Here is a 22977-nt window from a genome sequence, read left to right as displayed (position 1 = left end):
GCAGGCTTGAATAAGAGGGCCACACATCTCAACAATCTCCTGCATGGTGCCTTTGTCCACATGGTAGTGGTCCATAATTTCAGCATTGTGACAAGCATATGTTCAGCGCAGATGAATGACATGGGGCCATAGAGGGCAATAGCATACAACACTACTCATATCAGCAGTGAATTTAGCTTGTTGCATATACAGATTTACAAGTGCTGTAGCTACCCTGTACATATTTTTGTGGTCTATCTCCCATAACTCCATACTTTAGTTGTGGTAAAAAAAGTCTGGGGCTAGTACCTCTCGCCACTGAAATATACTCATTTCTGAACTGTTCTACCATATTGTTAACCCGTGTTTGCATGCATGATTGTCCTTATTTTAATACTGTTGTTCATTACCTTAACAGTCAACCTATATTTGCATATTATGCAGGGAGTGGAATTTCTCAGGTTCCCTCACTCTTGCTCAGTGTGCCTCTGAATCACCGCCTCCCTGTGCATGACTGCTTTTTGAGCAGATTTGCCTACCATGTCAAGAGACCTGTTTCTAAATCACAGGATAAGTATGATTTCCTTGAAAGTTCTTTTAGTAAATATTAATCCATTTCTGGTATAGCTCTTTCTAAGCAGTTAGCTAAACATATCCAAAATAGCCAGCAGTGGAAGAGCAACTTTTGAAAAATGATTGGTAGTTACGGTATTAACAATTTTAAATTACTTTACATGCTGGAGAACAGGAGCTCTTTCACTTTATTTTCTAGTTGCATGGAGGCAAAACAGACAGCCCCCAGAATGATTTTGTTTTGATGCATCACAGTGCAGTTCTAAGTTTCATATCTTTATTTAGACCCACTAACATTCCAAAAGATTATGAGTGAAGCAGTTTAGCTTAACATTCTTATCTACCTAGGAATAAATACTTACATATAATATGTAGAAAGCAAACCATGGAAACAACTTCAATTTTTTATTAGATAACATTATTTTCAGCACAATTAAAAACAATATAGATATACATATATATACATATATATATATATATATATATATATACACACACACACACACACACACACACGCACACACACACACACACACACACACACACACACACACACACACACACACACACACACACACACACACACACACACACACACACCGGTCCCCTTCAGATGATTGAAGTTTCAACTTCGAACATCATATGGCCAAGGACCAGATGATCAAAGTTTTAAAATGTTGAACATTCTGAATGGAGATTGCCCTACAGCACAGAATAGGAAATTTACCGTTTTCCTTGCTGTAGTGCAATTTCGGAGTTGGTATATTTAAGTAGTAGAGTAGGGCAACCCCCTGCAAAAAACGTAAAATTATTTTTTTTTTGTTTTTATTATTTTTTTACTTTGATGTTTGAAGTTTCAAACCTTCAATCATCTGGTCTTCAGCTATATGAAGTTTTGAAACTTCGATCATCTGCACTAGACCTCTATATATAAATATATATGTCTATTTACAGTTTAGTAATACAAAAAGGGATTTCATACATAAAGCTGACATTCAAAACAGTGACTGTCACAGATGCAAAAAGCAATGATAATCAGAAAGTCAGAAACATATGTAAAACATATCCAAAACATTTTGTATGGGATATTGCTTCAACCCCCCCACCCCACCCCCCATAGTTAATTAATCTAATTGTGATGTTGCACACCTTTGGAGAATACGGCATGTTCCTTTCCTAAGTCTGTGTGATCTCAAACTTAGAATAACTGCTGACATTCCAGTGATCAGATTCTTTTTTTTTTAAACAAGTTAAAGCAATGATTTACAGAAATATGTAATATGTATAATCCTGGGCACTTTGAAGAGTTAAGTCAGATGATACATTTTACAGATCATAATCTTTATCTAAATAAGATGTCCAGCACTTAGATTAGGAGATGGGTCTACTACAGTACTTGCATATCAGTAGCTCATGACACACATGCTCACTGCCACTTGCTCTAACTGGTAAGTGCCCTAACTCTCTCTAGCCTAATCTACTTAATTACCTAGCCCTCCCACCACCAGACCCTACTGAACTGCAAAGCCTTACCTCTATCCATAAAAGTCTCATCTGGACCCTAACCATAGCTCCCCAACTCTAAAGTACCGGATCCCTCCCTAAATCTAAAATTCCACACCCCCTCCCTAAATCTAAAATCCCTGATCATACCTTAAACATAAAACTCCCCTCCTGCTCTCTAACCCTAAACTCCCCTCCCACTCCCTAACCTTAACTTCCCCTGCTTCCTAAACCTAAATCCCCATCCCGATCCCCCTGCTTGAAACCCTAACCTGCACTCCCACCCTCTCATGCTCCCTCCTCACAGCTGCCATAGTTACTAACTCAAACTTAGCTACTGTGTTTGGACAAGGAGCTCCACTCTCTTAGCATGTCTGCTGCATGTCGCCCAAACATGTTCTCGAGTTTGAGCGCAAGTGGCAGCCCATGCGAGCTACAAGATTCCCAAGTCTCTGGCTTCAAAAAAGTGCTGTTATAGTGCCAGGGACCTGGGCACTTGTAGTAAACCCATTAGGTCACATAACAGAAGTGATGCTTTTATGAATATACAGGATCATTTTACAGTCAGTAAACACAAATGCAGTTATACTAGCATCATCTACACATGTATACTCATAAATAATTTGTTATCTTTAAAGGTCTTGAATACTAGGATCAGATCATCCCTTGCTATTCTGTATTTTAAAGACTGCATATCTAAATGTGTTATCTGTTCACTATATGGCGGTACTTTCACTTTCCTTATGTTTTTTGCATACCTATGATAGGCCCAGGGCTGCCTTACACATAAGTGAACTAGTCAACTGCCTAGGGCACCATGCTTGCAAATGGCTGGAAGGGCGGGCTTTTCCATGTGGTTATTTATTTATTTATTAAGGCAATGAAATACATTGTTCATCTGTTGTAAAAAAATAAATAAATAAATAAAACACTGTACCCTGCTGCGACACGATGCACCCACCGCTCAGCATGATGGGTGCCCTAGGTGGAGGTGCTTTACTTGACTTGATCATCCAGGTCAAGTCAATCAATGTCACATTAGACTTAAGTATTAAGAGGTCACAGAGCAGTGATCTCACAATGTTACAATGTTACAATGTAGAAGCAAAGTGGTGGAACTCTCTGTATTGATTGCATCAATGTGACACTTTTTTTTTAATAAAACTTTAATGTCCAGCTTTACTGACCAATTATATCTTCAGCCTGGAATTAGGGAACCTTTATTCCTATTTGAATAGAATTATGTGAACAGAAACAGTGAGGTAAGAATTATTATTATATTATTATTTTTTTCCCCATGATGCTGGCAATGATCAACCATATATTTTTTGCAATGTTTATACCAATTTGGGTGGAGCAACTTGGAATACTTTAACGTGCGGCATCTTATTTGTGTAGACTAGCAAAGGTGAAACTTATGATATGACTATCAGACCTCATGACTATAACTGTGCTGGATGGGGTTAGGCATACCTGTCAACTGTAAGTAATTTTGGCTTGTAAGTACTTTGGGGAGAAAATTGGTAGATTGTACCTAATAATAATGACAATAATTAGAGTTATAGACTTCTTTTGCTTCAAGATAATGTATATTTCAGATTGTCTTATTCTATCAAATCCTTGTGTTAATAGTACTAACGTTTCAAAAAGTCTCCCTGATTTTTTTTTATTTGTTCCTCATTCTGGAGGTAAGAGATTGAAATCTATGAGGTTAGGGGCTTTATTTCACATTCTCTTAAGCTGTTAAGTCCTCATGCTAATAGTAATAAAAAAAAATCAGGGACATATTTTACGATATTATTTTTTTTATTTGTTCCTGATTCTGGAGGCAAGAGTTTACAAGCTGTGGTGCCGGGGTTGTTATTTCACTTTCTCTTATTCCGTCAAGCCCTCATGTCAATAATAATAATATTTTAAAATGTATCCCTGATTTTTTTTTTGTTTGGATTTGTCCCTAAATCTGGATGTAAGAGGTTGAAAGTCACAGGTTTGGTGCTGGCTGGATGAATGTAACTGACACTCTAGTCCTTTGCTCAGGTTTAAGTACTCACTACTATATGGCTTTGCATAACTAGTGTTCATTTGAGAAAAGTAAGCTGAACTACTTTAGTTGACACCAGATATGCAGACAGAGAAGGTATAATCGCTGGGCTGTGTGAAGGAAAATGGTTAGCTTCATGCTGACTTTGCAGGACTAGTGTGATTTGTGTGAAGCATCTTGGGATATTTTAATGTGTGGCAAATGTTTGTTTGAGCAAAGATGAAATGCATTACATGGCCTTCTTCTTTTTATTACAATCTGACACCTGATTTGTATAGAGCAGTGGCTATAGCTGCTTGGTGGGGGTTGTCTGGAAGAAAGTAAATTACCTTCGATGTCACTTGCTCACTTTATAGTTATTGCTCAAAAAAAGGGGGGACCTTCAGGGTTTCTGGGGACTGGTGGCCCCTGCACAACAAGGCTGTATAAGTGGATTTTGACATGTGCTAAGAAGCCACTGATGGTCTGGTAATTCTGTGATGGATTTTAGCCTTTTTTGAGAAATGACTGAGCAAGTGACTTCTCTGCCCTGAATCTCATCTATTCTAAAACTAGCCCTGCTCAAAAGTATACACAGAAGGTCACTGTAGCTTGTGTGGAGAGCTGGCAATGATGTCATTATTTCTTTAACTTTCCTCCCAAACCTCAGAGGTCACTATCTTGTGTTGGGCTGAGGACACTGTAGTCATAACTTCTTTAATGTTCCTCATAAACTTCAAAGGGGTGCACAGAGGGTCACTAAGATTGTACAGGAGCAGTATACTGTCTAGAAGAAAGTTGAAAACATTACTGTATTTTTTTCCTCACAGACAAACAGCAGGTGCATATACAGATAACTTTCTTTATGGGAGGGTAAAGAAATACTCTGCTTTATGTATGTCTGACACAAAATATGTTTGTTTTCAGTTTTATCATAGTGTAACATCATAGGGGTACACAGAAGGTGTCTGTTTTTTGCGGGTGGGGGGTGAGGAGTCATGCTTTATATACATATGACAGCAGTGACTTCAAATATATGATTGTAGCCATTTGTCTCTTAATTTTCATCCAAATTTAACACCAGACAGAGATATACAGAAAGTAATGACCTTTTCTAAGGTGGCATAAGGAGGCAGATACTATTTACAAATATGATTTATATGTCATCACAAGCATTTGTCTTCTGTTTTATTGTGCACTGTTATTTGGTTAACTTTAAACATAAAACCTTGGATACAACTATTTTTTTCATTGAAATAAATAAAAGTATGGTGGAATTTCTTTCCTCGTGTATGATTTTTGTTCAAGCCATCACTGAATCAAAAAGTTTTAAAATGCACTTTAGAGTATCTATAACCCAGTGGCTTCTGGTGCCTAGCACCCCATAGACCACCCAGCTTAATTTAGTTATTACTGTGCAGACTTAGTCAGTTAGGGTGTGTTGAAAGAATTCACGGAAGACAAAAGTTTGACAACACAAGTTAATTTTTCCCTTATTAATCATGATTTTTGTTCAAGCCATCATTGCATGGAAAAGTTGTTTAAAAAATGTAAAATTCTAGAGCATCTAGAGCCCCCATGGCTTCCAGGGGCCTTGTGGCCCCCAGACCCCTTTCTTAATGCAGTTATTCCTACCCCAGTTATTACAGTGCAAGTCTTGGTTAGTTAGAGTGTGTTGAAAGGATTCAAGGAAAAACAAAATTGAAGAATAAGATTGAATTTCTTCCTTTAATCATTTTTGTTCAGGCCAACATTGGATGTAAGAGCTTGTTTTTTTTTTTGTTTTTATTTTTTAAACGATGAAAAAAAAACACTATAAAATGCACCTCAGAAAAAATCATCTAGAGACCCCCATGGCTTCTGGGGCCTTGCAATACCCAGCTTAACCCATTTCTTTTTCTACAATTATCAAAGAGCACTCTAGGCTATTTTAAGTGTGTTGAATGAATGAGTAATGCAGTAAAAAACTGAAGAGTAAGACAAAATGTCCAAAAAAGGCCAAGATGGAAGCACTGGATGGTGTGTGCGTGTGTGTGTGTGTGTGTGTGTGTGTGTGTGTGTGTGTGTGTGTGTGTGTTGCCTGGGGGGGAGGTGGATGCACCTTAGAGCCCTTTCACTTAGGGTGTCAGTTAACCTAAGGCTGGCCCTGGATAAACCATTTCTATTTTTTTATGTTTTTTCCTTTAAATAGGGACCAGGAACAGAAGCTATATTTCAGTTTTGCTCTTATTCAAGTTTTAAATAGGTGCAGTATCTCTGCTTCTGTAGAGGGCTTTTTAATTTTAGATCAATGCACATTACTTCAATCGTCATTTCATCAGTCAGAGAGCATTGAACATTCATATCGATGACTCTTGGTAAAAATTAAAAGCAAAATAGCAAGATGCTAGGAAAAAAGCATGAAAAGTTGTATCATACAGCATCAATACCAGGAAGGCTAAAGTATGTAAATTAAGCAGAGTTCAGTTAGTGGCTGGCTGGTATAGTGGTATTCAACACTGACTTGTAATGCTAAAGTTACTTGTTCAAATCTGCTTGCAGGAACTTTATTTGTAGTCTCCTCCTTTTAAATATTATCAAAGATGAATCATTTCTCAAAAGTTAGCGTGAGCCTGTCATTTTTCTGTGTTTTTCCGCCACCTTGGTGTGTACTACAAGTGTTATAGTACAGAACTTGCCTCCCCCTCTTCCCAGGTCATATCACACATGGTGCAAGTCCTCCCTCAGTCAATCAAGCCTAGCCTTATGTATTTTCCTGTTTATCTCGCTGATCCTAACTCACTGTTCTACTTTTCATTTTTACCAAGTCATTGATATGAATGTTTGACAGACTCTGACTGATGAAATAAAAACTGGAAGTAATGTGTTTCAATCTAACGTTAGGAAGCCTGCCCAGACATTTTATATTTTGTTATATATGTCAGTGTTTTGATTTCCCTTTATATAATTTGCTATTGTGAATTTTGGAACTAAGCTGTCTACACATAATGATTCCACAATCCATGTGCTCATTCTCTTCTGTTATAGTCATGTTACCCAAACTGCACTGCTGCTGCTGATGTTTGATCTGTCCAGACAGGCTTGTTCTGCCTTTAGCCATGTCCAAAGGTGTGTCATTTAAAAGTGAACAGGCGCTTTTGTTACTGATTATCTCCTGTGGCATTGCAGTTTCCTGGTCAGGCTTTTCCTATAGTGTATTTTTTATTTTTTTATATTTTACACTTCAGGACGCAGTGTGGAATCTACTGCATACAGAGACAAGAAATGCAATCTCAGCACCAGCCACTTACACACATCCCTTCTTATTCAGTATTTTTCCCTTTCCTCTACTATTTCAACTTTCTGTGTTCTGTATTGTCTAAATGTACCTACTTTCAAGACACTGGCTAATACCTGCAGCTTTTAACATGAGTGTTGCACTATAAACCGTCATATTAAGAGCTGTTAATACCACTGTCATCCTGTAAATAGTCATGTAAACTTTTAAATGGGAATGTCACTTGCTATACTATGACTTATCAAAGTACTACATCCATTTTATTTGTTGCACTGTATGCTTACTGTTTAGTATGTATGTTATTTTCACAGATGTTTGTACTCTTGTATCTGGGTTGTGACTAAAAATGGTCAATACACCAGTTCACCTACCTGATTAGCAAATTGTAAATAAATAAACAAATATTTTCACCCAACCAGTGCTAATGACTTTATTCACATTTTCATTAGTTTCCATATCAATCAACTGTAACCCTCCATACAAAAAGCTTTGCTGAAGTCAAAATATATTGCATCTGTTTTTATGCCTGTGTCACCTGTTTGGACTATGGGTCTCAGTAAAACATAGTCTGGCTGAGAGCAAGACTTCGTCTGTCTATCTATCTATCTATCTATCTATCTATCTATCTATCTATCTATCTATCTATCTATCTATCTATCTATCTATCTATCTATCTATTTATTCTATTGTGGGGTTTTTTGGGACTCCCATACTCCAAATCCATATTGTATCTGATGGAGAAGGCCTATAATGCATTTTGTTATTAGTTTACATAGAGTACTTAATGGACAGAGGAAGCATTCATTTTAACTTTTTGTTTCCACTTTCCTTATAAAATGGAATAACTGCAGCTTCATTATACTCATTTGCAGAAGCAGCTCATTATACTGGGCAGCAGGACCCCCCCCCCCATTTTTTTAAGTAAAAATTTGGTACTTGCGTATTATCCCAACTAGATTTTAACGGAGCCATAACTGTCAGTGTTCTCGCAAAACGAGTGTGTGTAATACTGAAAATGAGTGTTCAAAATCCTAACTACTAATCTGATGTTGTTAATCTTTGTTTATTCCTTACGTATGGGATCCGGTTCCGACCTCGGAACCGAGACGGCCTTTTTTTAAGCTCGTGTCAGCCACAAACCTCTCGAGCTAAAATTTTACCCACCATGCCCTTCTCCCTGTTACCTCAGATTTAGTTTGCCGCATTGCTGTTCATCTGTGTCCAGTCATTCCTCTCCAGCTAAGTGTATTTTTTAGATACTTTTTCAGGATTTTCTTAAAGATTTGTTAATTTTTTGACTTTATTAAGTCATTTTTTTCTTATTCTCTACCATTTGTACCTTTGTGGTAGCTCTACTACCAATGTTGAAAGTCCTTTCTTACTACTAGTGTATAGGTGGCTAAAGTATCTATTTTTAATTTTATTTTTTGTGTGGATATAATGTCTGAGAATAAAGGGACTACAGGTTTTAAGGTGTTCTGAGTGTGGACACAAACTGCCTCACTCTGACACACATGACTTGTGTGTTTACTGTTTGGGTGTGCCTCATCTCACACTGACACCACCCTGTCAGATGTGTAAAGGGTTTTCTGCCAGGACCTTAAATTAATGTAAAAATAAACTAGTACTAAAGGGTCTCCTTCAGACCACTTTCTGCGAGGCTATTTCTGGGTCACAGGATTTTTCTCCTACTTCCAATCAACGTAAAAGGTCTAAGTCCCTTCCATCGTCTCCCTCTGGAGACCCTAAGAAAGTGAGACATAAAAAGGCTAAATTGTCAGAGTCATCGGTAACTGTTGCTTCGGCTCCGTCTCACTTGACTCTGTCTCCGATTATGTCTGCTGGTCCTTCTACACCATTGCTTTCGGTGCAGACATCATCCTTCTTGGTACCGACTAGTTCAGTGCAGACGTCCTCGGCACTGATGGATATATCAGCACAGTCATCTTTGGCACCAACAGAAGTCTCAGCACAGATGTCTTTGGCACTGACAGTTTTCTCGGCGCAGACCCCTTTGGCACTGACAATTACTTCGGTAGAGGCTTTTTTGGCAGAGATGGTTTCGGTGCAGGCAACCCCCTTTTTGACATTACCTATACAGACATCTCTTGTCAGTGGTTGTGCTAGCCCTTTTTTGGACAGGCCCGAATCGCCCTCAGGGTTTTCAATGAGGTCTACCAGAAGCCTTTCTGAACATGATGTGCTATGTCTTATAGACCAGCTGCTTTTGGCCAGAGGAATGCCTGCCCCTCCAGAAGTGCCTCTCCCCTCTGGAGTTGATCTCCACAGACTCCTACCTATTCTCCTTTGACCTCTGTGGAGATGCCAAAACATCCCTCCTCAGGCAGACCAACCCTACAGTCCTTGGGAAGGACATTGGCCATTGCTCCTCAGCTGCCTCTGTCGGGACTACTACTTCCTCTGAGCATCAATTGTCTCAAATCACAGCCCTCGCACATCAGGTGCAAGATTCTCAGGCCTTTCCCCCCAGGAAACTCTGTCTTTACAGTCTTCCCCAGAGTCTCCCACTGGAGGAAGCTCACCGCAAGACTACGTGTAAAAGGAAACACATGGACTCCACAGAGGAGTCATTGACCAAAGACACAGACTACGATGATGGGGATGAGGTTTCCTTTGGTGACATGACATCCTGGAAATTTTAAAACAGAGAGGTGAATGGAAATCCTCTAACCCTTCCTCAGAGGAGTCTGTGTTCCTGCAGGCTTTTCGTGCCCAACCCCTGACCTCCTGGGTTATCCCACCTGCCGATGAGCTCATTAAGTTCATCGTGCAGCGTGCGTGGAAGGCACCAGACTCTGTGGAAGCCATACCTTGTAGGCCAGACAAAATCATTTCTCCCCCAGAAGAGTGTCCCCATTGGTCGAAAGGTCTCCCTGTAGATGGCATGGTAGTGGCAGCCGCTACAAAAAATGAACTGTCAGAGGAGAGCCAGACTGTTCACCTGCCAAATAAGGAATCCCAGGTGGTGGATAGATTAGGGAAACAAGTCTTTGCATCATCGACCTTTGCTGTTAGGTCTTTGAACTACCTGGCACATTTCACAAGGCTACAGAGAGACTTGGTGTCCGAACTCTCTGAGACCCTGGCAGAAGCAGTTTCTGATGACCTCCATGATAAAGTGGCCTCTCAGTTAGCAACCCTAGAATCGTTTTCCAATTCCTCAATGTGTTTGATATCCCACACTACTGAGGGAGCGGCAAGAGCTGCGGGTGTAGGCATAGTCATGCGACGCCATGCCTGGATGTGCATTTGTGATTTTACGGACCCCTTCAAGGCTTCCTTCCTTAATGTCCCTATTGAGACCACTACTTTGTTTGCGTCCAAGGTAAGAGATACATTGACCAGATATGAACAGGACAGTAAGGCCCTATCTGCTGTGGGTGTCTGTTTATCTTCTCCTCAGTGGTTCTATTCTAGGAATAAGAAGAGTGGGAAAATGTGGCACAAAAATTCCCAGGGTCCTTTCCGTGACACTCAGGCTGAGTTTTCCCCCAGAGGCAGAGGGGGGAACTCTAACAAAAGACACCCCTTTCAGGGCAGGGGAGGTTCATGAAACCGGGGCTCCAGAGGATCCTTCTCTGGGCAGCCCTATCAGCACTCCTAGGGAGCGGCCCAATTGCTTTCCTCTGGAAGCTGTCAGGGTCATTTTTCCTTGTACCCTTCCACCTGGCAAACCATAACCACAGATGCTTGGGTACAAAGGATCATCACCAGAGGATACCATATTCCATTATTATCCACTCCCACCTTACCCAAAAGCTTACCCGATGTGCCACCCAGTCAAAGGGAGGCCGCAGCTATAGAGATTTCAAAGCTGCTTCAAAAAAGAGTCATCCAAATGGTCCCCCCAGACCAGACAGGATCCAGCTTCTACTCAAGATTCTTTTTGGTGCCAAAAAAGACTGGGGACTGGAGACCAAATCTGGATCCCAGCACCCTAAACAAATTCGTAAAGACAGAAAAATTCTGGATGGTCATGATTCAGTCTATTCTTCCACTTTTGGAAAAAGATGATTGGATGTGCTCCATAGATCTTCAAGATGCGTACTACCACATAAAGGTGGAAAGGCACTGAAGAAGATATCTTCACTTCTGGGTGGGAGCCAGTCATTACCAGTTCCGAGTACTGCCCTTCGGACTATCTACAGCTCTCAGAGTGTTCACAAAGTGCATGGCAGTAGTCACAGCTCATCTGCAGCTTCAAGGGTTCCAGGTGTTTCCTTACCTAGATGACTGGCTCATTACTGCCCCAACAATACAGCTACTGGATCAGGCTTTGACTTGCACTCTTGGTACTGCTCAGCAACTTGGAATATCGGTAAACTGGAAGAAGTCACACCTTACTCCAAGTCAGTCATTAGAGTACATTGGAGTGATTCTGGACACAATGACTTGTACAGCCTCCCTACCAGATCACAGAATTCAGAGGATCAAGCAACAGGTTCAGGCAATACTGTCACAAAGTCTAGCCTCAGCTCGATCCATTCTTCAACTGCTGGGATCAATGGCAACCTCCATAACCATATTTCCCCTAGCAAGGCTACACATGAGGCTTCCACAACGGCTGCTTCGTATTCAGTGCTACCCATCCCAGCATCCCTTATCTTTTCTGATTCAAATAACCAACATTTGCAAACAGGACTTGCTCTGGTGGATGTCAAACAACTCTCACCAGTGGTCTCGCCCCTTCAACCCTCATCAGCCCAATGCCACAGTGACCATGGATGCCTCCCTGATATGGTGGATGGGCTGTTTCAGGGAAGAATAGGCCAAGGCACTTGGTCACAGATGGAGGCCCATCTACATATCAATGCCCTAGAACTGAGGGCGGTGCTACTAGCATTACAAGCATTCCAGTCATTCCTTCCATCAGGGACTATTGCAATTCACTCAGACAACATGGCAGTAGTCTGGTACTTCAACAAACAAGGGGGAACCAGATCATACCCACTCTGTTGAGAGGCCATGAAAATTTGGCAATGGGCAATAGCCTTCAACCGTTTTCTGATAGCGATGCACATTCCCGGGAACTCCAACATGATAGTGGACAAATTGAGCAGATGCATTCTACAGCCTCATGAGTGGTCTCTCAATCCCCTTGAGGTGGCCAAGATTTTTGACCACTAGGGCCAGCCTTCCTGTGATCTACTTGCATCCCCATCCAATCAGAAGTGCAGCAGCTACTTTGCCCTGATACCACCTCAGGGACACTTACCAAGAGATGCTCTAGTCCACGATTGTCCCACGGGTCTACTGTATGCCTATCCTCCAATACCCCTCATTCCCCTGTTCCTCAAGAAAGCACGTCGGTTGAAGAGCAAAGTGATCCTCATTGCCCCATATTGGCCTTGACAAGTGTGGTTTCCATTCCTGTGGCCTCATTTGTTAGATTGACCATGGATTCTCAATCCAGCTCCAGAGTTCATCTCTCACCCACAGAACCTGGTTCATCCAAACCTATCCAGCCTGAAACTGACAGCTTGGTTTCTCCACTTCCAATGATTGTCCAGCAGCGTGACCTATATTCCCCTGTGCATGACATTCTAATTGCCTCTCACAGATCATCCACCAGACTACTCTACCACAGCAAATGAAAGAGGTTTTCTCTCTGGCTACAAGATAAACAAATGGACCCTTTTTCAGCCCCTGTTCCTATTGTACTAGAATATCTTTCAGACCTTTTTAAATTGGGGGTAGCAGCCTCCACAGTTCATGTTCATTTGGCTGCAGTCTCTAATTTTCATAATGGCTTCCAGGGCTCTTCCTTAATGTCACACACTTTGTAAGACCTTTCTGAAGGGTGTAGATCAACTAAAACCTCCATTCAGAGAGCCTGTTCAGCCTTGGGACCTGGCCTCAGTCCTTCAAGAGTTGACAAATTCTCCTTTTGAGCCTGCATCTACCTGTGACCTAAAGTATTTATCATGGAAAACATTATTCTTATTTGCTATTACCTTTGCCAGACATATTTCTGAATTATAAGCCTTGTCTATCAAGCCGCCCTACCTCATCTTTCACAAGGACAGAGTTTCATTCAGGACCAATCCGACCTTCTTGCTTAAGGTCATTTCTGAGTTATCTATCAATCAGACTACTGATTTGCCAGTGTTCTTACCTAATTATTCTAACAGAGGGGAATATTGCCTGCATACCTTGGATGTACATAGACAAATTTCTTTTTACCTAGACAGGACTAAATCTAATAGAATATCTGACCAGCTGTTTTTAGCCTTTTCTGATTCCAAATTGGGTTGCCCAGTTTCTAAAGTTACTTTAGCCACTTGGTTGAGAAATTGTATTACCTTAATTTATGGCAAGAATGGTATCCATTTACTGGGCAGAGTAAAGGCCCACTCCACAAAATCAGTGTCAACTTCAGCAGCCTTCCATGCTAGAACATCTTTGAATGACATTTGTGCAGCCTCAACCTGGGCTAGGCCTCATACCTTCATTGCTCATTACAAATTGGACTTGGCCTCCAGAGACAGAGCTTCCTTTGGCTCTATGGTGTTCTGAAATGTCCTTCCATAATGCCGCCCAGGGGAACGTGGTAGCTGGGGACTCTGTCCCATACTTAAGGAATAAACAAAGATTAACAACATCAGATAAAGAAGTTATGTCTTACCATAACATTCCATCTGTGCTGTTTCACCTTCGCCTTATTCATTCTGTCCCACCCGCCTTCCCCCTCCAAAGATTTCTGGTGGATCTCATTTGTCCTTCTTTCCAGTTGTTAGGTCATGTCTGACCAGAGGTAGCCTCGGCTTCCCTTTTCCAACTTGCAAACTAAATCTGAGGTAACAGAGAGAAGGGCATGATGGGTAAAATCTTAGCTTGAGAGGTTTGTGGCTGACGCAAGCTTGAAAAAAGGCCGGCTTGGCTCCGAGGTCAGAATCGGTTCCCATACGTAATGAATAAACGAAGATGAAACAACACAGATGGAACGTTATGGTAAGATATAACTTATTTTTGTTTAACATTGTTTAGGCAGCAGTACTCGAAGATGCTGGTCTGTGACTTTCAGGTCTATTAGGCTTACTTACTTTTTTTTCCAGTTTGCTTACTTTTGGCATGATGATTTGTAAGTTGAGTGGTGATGGTGCATTAAGGCACTTATTCTTCTACCGTGGCTTGTTTGTATCACTGTAAAATCGTATACTTGACAAGGGAAGTTCCCCATGCTGCACATTTTTTACTTGTCCTGTCCCTTATAAAACCTTTTTTCCCTAAATTGCCAAGCATCACAGTCACTCATGTAAATTACCAAGCATTGCAGTCAGTCAGCAGTGGCATGCATTACCGTTTCATACTTTGTGAAAAGTGGTTGCGATGCCAGACCAACGTTTTTACCAGTACTAAACAATTTACATTGCTTATATGCATTGTACTTAAATGAAATTATTGATCTGGTTGAATTATTTCTATAATTGCCTACTTCATACTTCTTGTTAATATTTGTGCTGTGTTTATATATACACTCGCTTCCCGAGAACAGTGACAGTTATGGCTCCATAAAAATGTGGTTGCGATAAACGTACTTAAATGAAATTACTGATCTGGATGAATTATTTCTATAACTACCTACTTCAAACTTCTTGTTAATATTTGTGCTGTGTTTATATATACACTCATTTCTCAAGAACAGTGACAGCTATGGCTCCGTAAAAATCTGGTTGCGATAAAATATAAGTACCAAATATTTTTATATTATTTGCCTTTAAAAAAGAAAGATTTTTCTGAAACAGCTCATAGCAGCTACATTCATCTGCCCGGTACCCACAGCCTTAGTTCCAATGTTGTACTTTATTTAAAAAAAAAAAAAAGCGTCTAGACTGTTTTTGAAATCAGCCCGGAACCTAGGCGAACATCAAAAACTTGTCCAGCATTCATTGTGGTTTTAACCGCCAAATTTAATGGGTGACTGGGCTGTTAGAGTAAGCAGCCTGTCACATGATCATAGATTGTCTACATACATGACACAGCTGTTGACTGACATAAGTGAGAGAGAAGGAATGTCCAGGAAAAAGGTTAAAGCCAAGGAGTTCCCTTCTCCCTCACATTTGAGAGTGAAAAACTTAGAGAGCGGTATGCATCACAAATAGTACATACTTACTTTTTTTATTTTTATAGTTTCATTCATGGAGTTGTTTGGATTTTGGCATTTTGCATCTTGGCTTTCAGTTTTAAGTAACTGCAAGTAATAAGCAGGCCATCAGTTTATACTGTTGCAGCTTTTTGTCTCTCCCCAAGTGGGTATCCTAGTAGGCAACTGAATGAAAAAAAAAGAAAATGCTTACACTAAACAGGACTGGTTTATATATGTCTTACTTATTTTTCCTGAAATTGTCAACCAGATACTCTATGTAGTAAGGTAGGTAGGGAGGCTAGGCAGTGTATGCAATTGTGACTTAGAAATACATATGGATAGAATTGTAATTAAACTGGATGATTATTTTTTTAATATCCCGACAGGGTCGACCAGATATTAGGCAAGCACTAGGCAGTATGTTCTAGGGGCTGTTTGCGAATAAAATGTTTTTGCCAATGGATAGGCACTGTGTTTTGGTGGCTGTTTGTAGAAGATTTTTTTTTCTAATAATCCTGGCTGGCTCATCTAGATACTAAGTAGGCACTAGGCATTTTTTTAATTTACTAGGTCTTGACTTACATTATTTCTTTTTTCATTTTTTTTTAACTCCTGGCAGGGTCAAACCACATACTTTAAGAAGGTAGGTAGGTAGCTAATGGGTGTGGGGCTGTTTGTGGATGCTGTGAAGGCTGCCAGCCTAGCTAGATAGAAGTTTGTAAATAATGCTATGTCATTAGAAATATTAATGTAATCCACAGGCTTGTTCTACAAATGTAAAGAGAACTATATGTTATTAAACTATAATTTGTACTGAGCTTCAAAACAACCACAGTGCACTCTGCTGGAAGAAAGCTGATGAGTCAAGCATTGTATGACTGATCTCAAGCTCAGAGACAGGATGTCTGGGCCAGAAAATTCTTTCTATTGTCTTGTTTTAAGAGATAATTAGTAAGGTTTTACATGTATAATGTATTTTATTGCTGTGGCTTCCTGGCCAGGTACATCTTACTAAGAAATGTAAATTTTGAGTTTCTGTTAGCTTGGGAAATAATGTAATGTAAAAGACTCAGCACTACTGTGTGTTTATCAATTTAAGACTTTCTCAGAGAGAAAGATTTGAGCATTTCGGATTTTGTCTGAACGTGAACACATCAACTCACCAGCACTCTGCCTTTGCTCTGCAAGTAAGATATCTATTTAGAACTGTGATTTCTCTTAGAGATAGATAGAAATAGCCAGATTAGTCTATCTGTTTCCTATATTTATGTGAGACTATTCTACAGTATTATTTTAAAGTTTCATGTGATCTCTGAACTCTGTAATGTCATTGTGTTGAGGTAATAAATATTGTCCTGTGTTTTTATTATTTATTATTAAATATTGTTAAACCTTTGTACTGTGGCTGTTTTGTGTAGAGATAATTTAAGCTTTAGAGTACTTGCATATATGTGGTGATACTGTACAAAGCCACTCCAATAGTGTTGCTGTTCGTCACACATTGGAAAATAATATTGCACAGTAAAATTGGACACTCTTTGGTGAGAGCCTTATTAGTAGCTGATAAATAGTGGTTGGTGGCAGTGGATTACTATCTTATAGCCTGGGCAGAAAAGTGCATAGCTGGAGAACCTGTGCCAGGTCTGTGCATTTGTATATAACTCATATCTCAAAGTATGTGTCAGCTACTTAGGCAGGGACATGAAGCACTGGGTGGACAGAGAGGGTGCTGGAGGTTTTAGCCTGACCACTAGGCTGAGATCTGTACCCTATAGCTGTGCCACTGGGGAGTCTTATTGGGGATCTGGAGAGAAAGGGAGAAACCAGGCCCAGACTGACTGTGATCTCTGTGTGGTCTTAGGGGAAATTGTACTTTACTGTGTGCATACCTGTTATCCTTCCCAATGTACATGCCCCTCAGCGGTGCTAGTGGTGAGAAGTGAGGCTCCTTGATTACTGGGCCAGTGCATGGGCATCACAGATGCAATAATTGGCCCTGCTGTTGTGTTGTGAAAACTCTGGCTTTGCAAGACTAAAGTGTATATGGGTAAATTAAGATCAACTACAAGCTTCTGACTGCTGATATGTAAAAAAATACATTACTGTAACCATTGACTTCTTTTTTTTTTATTTTTTTCACCACTTAGGGTCAAACCCAGATACTATGGGTAGACAATCAGGATAGGGGCTGTGTGAAAATGAAATGACTGGGGCTATTGCTTATTGTTGTAATTCTGTCTTTAAAAGACTGGTGGTGTAAGATCAATTTCAAGTGCTGAGCTCTGGCTACTGTTTTGTGAAAAAAATACATTAATATAACTATTAACCAGTGTCTTCTTTTTCCATTTTTTAACCACACAAGATAAAACCATATACTGTTGGTGGGCAATGGGGATGGGAGCTGTTCATGAAAGAAACAACTGGTCCTGTTGTTTACTGCTATAATTCTGGCTTTACAAGATTAATATTTAATTGGGTAAGGAGAACTGGCATACAAGCTGTGACTACTGTTTCTGTGCAACAAAACTAAATTAATGCAGTCATTACTATTATTATTATTTTAAAACTGCATGCTCAATCAGATACTTTAGGTGAGCATGTGATAATGTGGTTGAAATGTTTGGCCCTGTTGTTTTGTTATTATAATTCTGGCTTTCCAAGCTTAATGTGTATTTGGGTGAAACAAGATGAAATACTACTGTTAATGTTTGTGTGAGTAAAAAATATATTCACAAAAATGTTATTATTATTATTATTACTATTAATAATAATCTTGGGAAGGCCGAACCAGATACCTTTTTGAGGTAATGGACATGAGGGTCATTTGTGTATGAAATGATTGGTCCTGCTTTTTGTTATTGTAATTATAACTTTACAGGATTAATATCTATCCATGTGAAGCAGGCTAGAATACAAGCTGTTATTATTGTTTTGGTGAAATAAAAATGCATTAATATAGTTATTTTTTTTTCATCCTGGCAGGGTAAAACCAGATATTTTGGGTAGGATATGGATATTTAGGCAATTTATGGATGAAATGACTGGTCCTGTAAGAAGACATTCATAGGATCATAGGAAGTTACTAGGCTATTGGCCCTGAGGCCCTTACAAGCCTAGCCAAGAATTTAGCCCATGTTGCAACACGTCAGCACCCTATGCCACTGTCCAGCAGAGACACAGGTGGAATCCCAGGGGTGTATTTTTTTTTGTTCTGCTGTGGAAAGCTGTGTTAGTTTATTTTTTTATAACTGAAAGCTGGGAAGTTGTGACTATACTAATGTAATGGGGTGAACTAACAGATATATTTTAGTTAAAGCCCTATTTATTAATGTATTAAAGCCCTTTTATTAAATTCATCTATTTAAATTTAAGTTGAATTTTGGATTAGGGATTTGATGTATGTGTAATAGGTTGTTAATGTGTTATGTTTTTTGTGCTTGAGCCCTTTTACTGAATACAAGTTGAGTTTTTAAAAAGGTACATGTGTTTTAAAAAGGTATATGTGTTGTATGTTTTTAAAACAAATTATGTATTTCAAACAGATTTGGTGATTGGATAATTGATTTATTAATGTGAATCATGAGGGTATTTAAATGAAGTGGTGTATAGTTGTTGTTCTGATGAAGGTCTATAATAAAATGAATGAAAGTGCTTAACTAACTATAAAATACTTGTTTGTTTGCTCTTTGCTGTGACTTAGCAGCATTTTTTTGTTATTTATTATTAGTTTATTTTTTTATTATTATTTATTTATTTATTTATTGTGTATAGATTAACTGAAATCTTTATTGATTTTGTCCAAATGTCTGTGCCTTTTGGATTATATTTGATACTGCATAAAATTAATGTAGATTGAGTTGCATTCCTCTGAAGTGCTACAGTGGTTACAATTGTTTTCATACATTTTAATAACTGAACTGAGTATTTACTTTTTGCGATTTTTTTTTATAACACATATCTGCTTAACTTGCTGTGCTGCTTTTAATTAACTTAATTTCACTGTTTTACATAAATCATTATTTGTTGTGATCAAACTTATTACTGTGTTATCACAGAAGAGATGTGCAAACTACGCTACTGCAGAAGAATACTGTGACTTGGCATGAGCATAGCGATCAACCTCCCATCTCCAAAATGTGGAATGCTACCTCATAATGTGGAAAGAATGGATGACATGCGGAGCACTTTGTTAAAATGTGTTACTTTATACATACATATTTCACGATGATTCAGCATTTGCCATGGATATCAGTTAAAAAAATTCTTAATGTTGAATGTGTGACAGACCTTTCAGTGTGGAACTGTCAGGAACATGGACTTTTTAAGACTCAAAATAAGGAATGTCAGTATTTCCCAACATAATTGGTCTCCATTTTTTTATTTCTCTCCTTCCCGCTTTTTTTCTATATACATTGCATAACCCACTTTCAGATCTCTTCTTCTTTTATAGCATCCTCCATCCATTCATTGTGTGTTTCCAGAAAAAAAAGCATCCTTTTCATCATCTGACATTTCTTTATAACAGCTATACCCTAATCCATCTGGACCTGATCCTGATTATCCTTTACCTTCCTTTATAGCATCCTTTAATTCTTTCTTCTTGATTTCTTTTCTGTCTCCTTTTTCATCTTCTTTACTTTCCTGCATCCCCTGTCACATTATTTTTCTCATATATATTCTGTACATATTTTTCAACTATATCCATCATGCCATCTTGTTTATATTCTAACTGTCCTTTGTCATGCCTCATTATATCTCAGTCTGTTACCTAAAAATGGGAAAACTTATTTTCTCCCTTTCAAATAATACTTTTGTCTGAATATCATTATTTCTATTTTTTAGTATATGTATATACTTTATTTTCCTCTTGTTCAAGACTGCCCCTGCCCTTTCTTTACTATTCTTTCATTAATTTCTTCTTTCTTATTTTATATCTTTTCCTTCCTCTATTGCTCTCTTTCTAATTTTAAATATATATATATTTTAAACTTTTCTTTATAAGTCATCCACCACTTTTTCAAATGACCATAAAACTGCATCATTGCCGTTTGATCTTCCCACAACTGCCCTCTTTCTTTTTTAAGGCATTCCATTCCTATAATTTTCCTGTCAGACGTTTTAAGCCTTTTCCTTATAGTCTTATATTTTCATTCTCACTTATTTCCCAAACAGCCCTATGATCTGAAAACTTTGTTCTCTGTTTTAAGTAACCCCTCTTATAAGTATTTTCTCTCAATTTACGTATTCTTCACCTACAATTATTTACAACCTGTCTCTGCATTTTTACTTCTTGCGCTCTTTTCCCTTTCATGTTTCTTAAATTACAATTAAAGTCTCCAAACTCAACAGACATATTTAGCATCGTATAATTTTGAATTTTCTCAAACATTCAAACATTTTTTTCTTTCTCTTTCATCTGTATACCCATGCACTACTACTGTTCTGAATACCTTCTGCACCATGCTTGCATCATGCACACTAAAACTCTCCCTGTCACCACCCCCATTATATCTATCTTATCCTCTTCATTTTTCCATAATATTGTACTGCCTGTATATATGTTACTCGCTATAGTCCATACCACTTTTCTTTTCCATATCATCTCACATTTTTTGTTGTCTGTACACCTTATGTCAAAGTAAACAGACTACCTCTGCATCTGTTTCTTCACACCACTCAAACACTATCATTCCTCTAACATCACTTTTCATGCTATTCACACTTAGTGATGTCATACTTATATTAACCTTTTCCCTTTTTTAGCATTTTTTCAGTTCATCTTTTGGCATCCTTTTTCTCTTTTTCACCATTCCCTTAATAAAACCTTCTTCCTTTTTCCTCTCTCTTCTTCTTTCCCTGTTTCTAATATCCCAAACGTGTTTTTCCTCTCTGTATGTGTTTCTCTTTCATTTATCAGTTTGTAAACTTCATCTACTGCATCTTTTCTATATTTTTAGCTTGGACTTCCTCACCCCCCACCCTCACCCCATCGTTTCATCATTCTCTTCCATCTTTTCTTGCATTACAATTTGTCCTTCTCCCTCATTTTCCTCACTTTGTGTTTCTTCATCAATTAGTGGACAATCAAACCAAAAATGCTCCTTGCTTCCACAATATGGTTTACAGTTTCTTTTCCTGGAATGTCCAAACTCCCCTATAGTATACTCCTGGGATAAATGTGATTCATTCCCACAGGAAGAAATATTTTTTTGGCTGCCCTTAGTACTTAACAGTTGCCTTTTCCCATTTATTACTATCACATTAGGCACATTTAGTAATGTCAGCAGTTCTATGGCTAGCACATTTAACTTTGGTGCAGAAAGATCAGAAGGATGCAGGTTTTATTCCAACACCAGGTACTTGAATTAATTTTCTCTGATACTCGACTGGAGTGCGGGGAGTGCCTTCCGTGTGGAGTCTGCATGTCCTCCCCGCGGTTGGGTGGGCATTCAAAAGACATGCGTAAATGGGCGTGCCTTCATTGAAGGTTGAACGTCAAGCTGGCACCTCGGCGTTTGTGAAAATCTACTGCCAATCATTAGCGGACCGGAATTCCGCTGTGGCAACCCCTAACCGGGAAAAGCCAAAAGACAAACAACAACAACAACTGACAATACAGTGCAGCATAAGAGGGGTGTTGCACTCCCAAGTACTATGTCCTTTGGATGATGTGTTAAATCAATATCCCATCGGCCTGAGTCAGTGGTAGATCAGGTGAATGTAAACACTACTATGATACTTATTGAAAAAAGTTTAGGGGTTGCTTTGTTTGGCCCACAATGGCAGCTAGCCTAGTACTTACCAATGAACCTATAGCCCTTGATGGGGCTTGGGAATTGACATAATAGTTTAGGTGTTTATGTCACAGACAAGCAGTATAGGATTTGATTGTCACATCTGAGGGAAATTGACTAAGCTTAAAATGGACCACTAGAGCAGCTAGCCTAGTACTTGCTTATTAACTTACCTATGAACCCTCACTGCAACACTTTATTTTTATATACTCCTGAATTAAATGTGATTCATACACACAGGAAAAAAAACAAACATTCTTTTGGCTGGCTGTCCTCAGCACTTAGCAGTTCTTTTTCCCCGTTTATTACTGTCACATTAGGCACATACTGCTACTTATTACTTTCTGTTTTTGAAGTTATATAAATTTCCCATCCCTAGTCCATACCTTTTTGTCATACACAACTTTTTAATATCATGCACATCCTAACATAAGCTCAGAAAGAAACATTTTTACTTCATTGTCTTCTATCTCAGTTGTTCTAAATTGTAACAACAGTTTTCTTTTTAACTATACATTTAAGTGTTAATACATATTGTCCTTCCAAGTAGATACACTATGTTACTTCTCCTTTCACATTCATTAAAAATTTTCTACTAATGCAAATATCTCAAAAGTTATTTCACAGAAAGGTTAATTTCCTATATGTATTAATGCTCTACGACAAATTGAATCCTAATGGCATAATAATACAGTCTAAAACGCAGTAACTGTTTATTTGCTGT

The sequence above is a fragment of the Protopterus annectens genome, chromosome 6.part0 (assembly GCF_019279795.1).
Source record: "Protopterus annectens isolate FY-2018-M chromosome 6.part0, PAN1.0, whole genome shotgun sequence".
NCBI classification, from domain to species: Eukaryota; Metazoa; Chordata; order Ceratodontiformes; family Protopteridae; genus Protopterus; species Protopterus annectens.
This window is presented reverse-complemented; position numbering follows the sequence as displayed.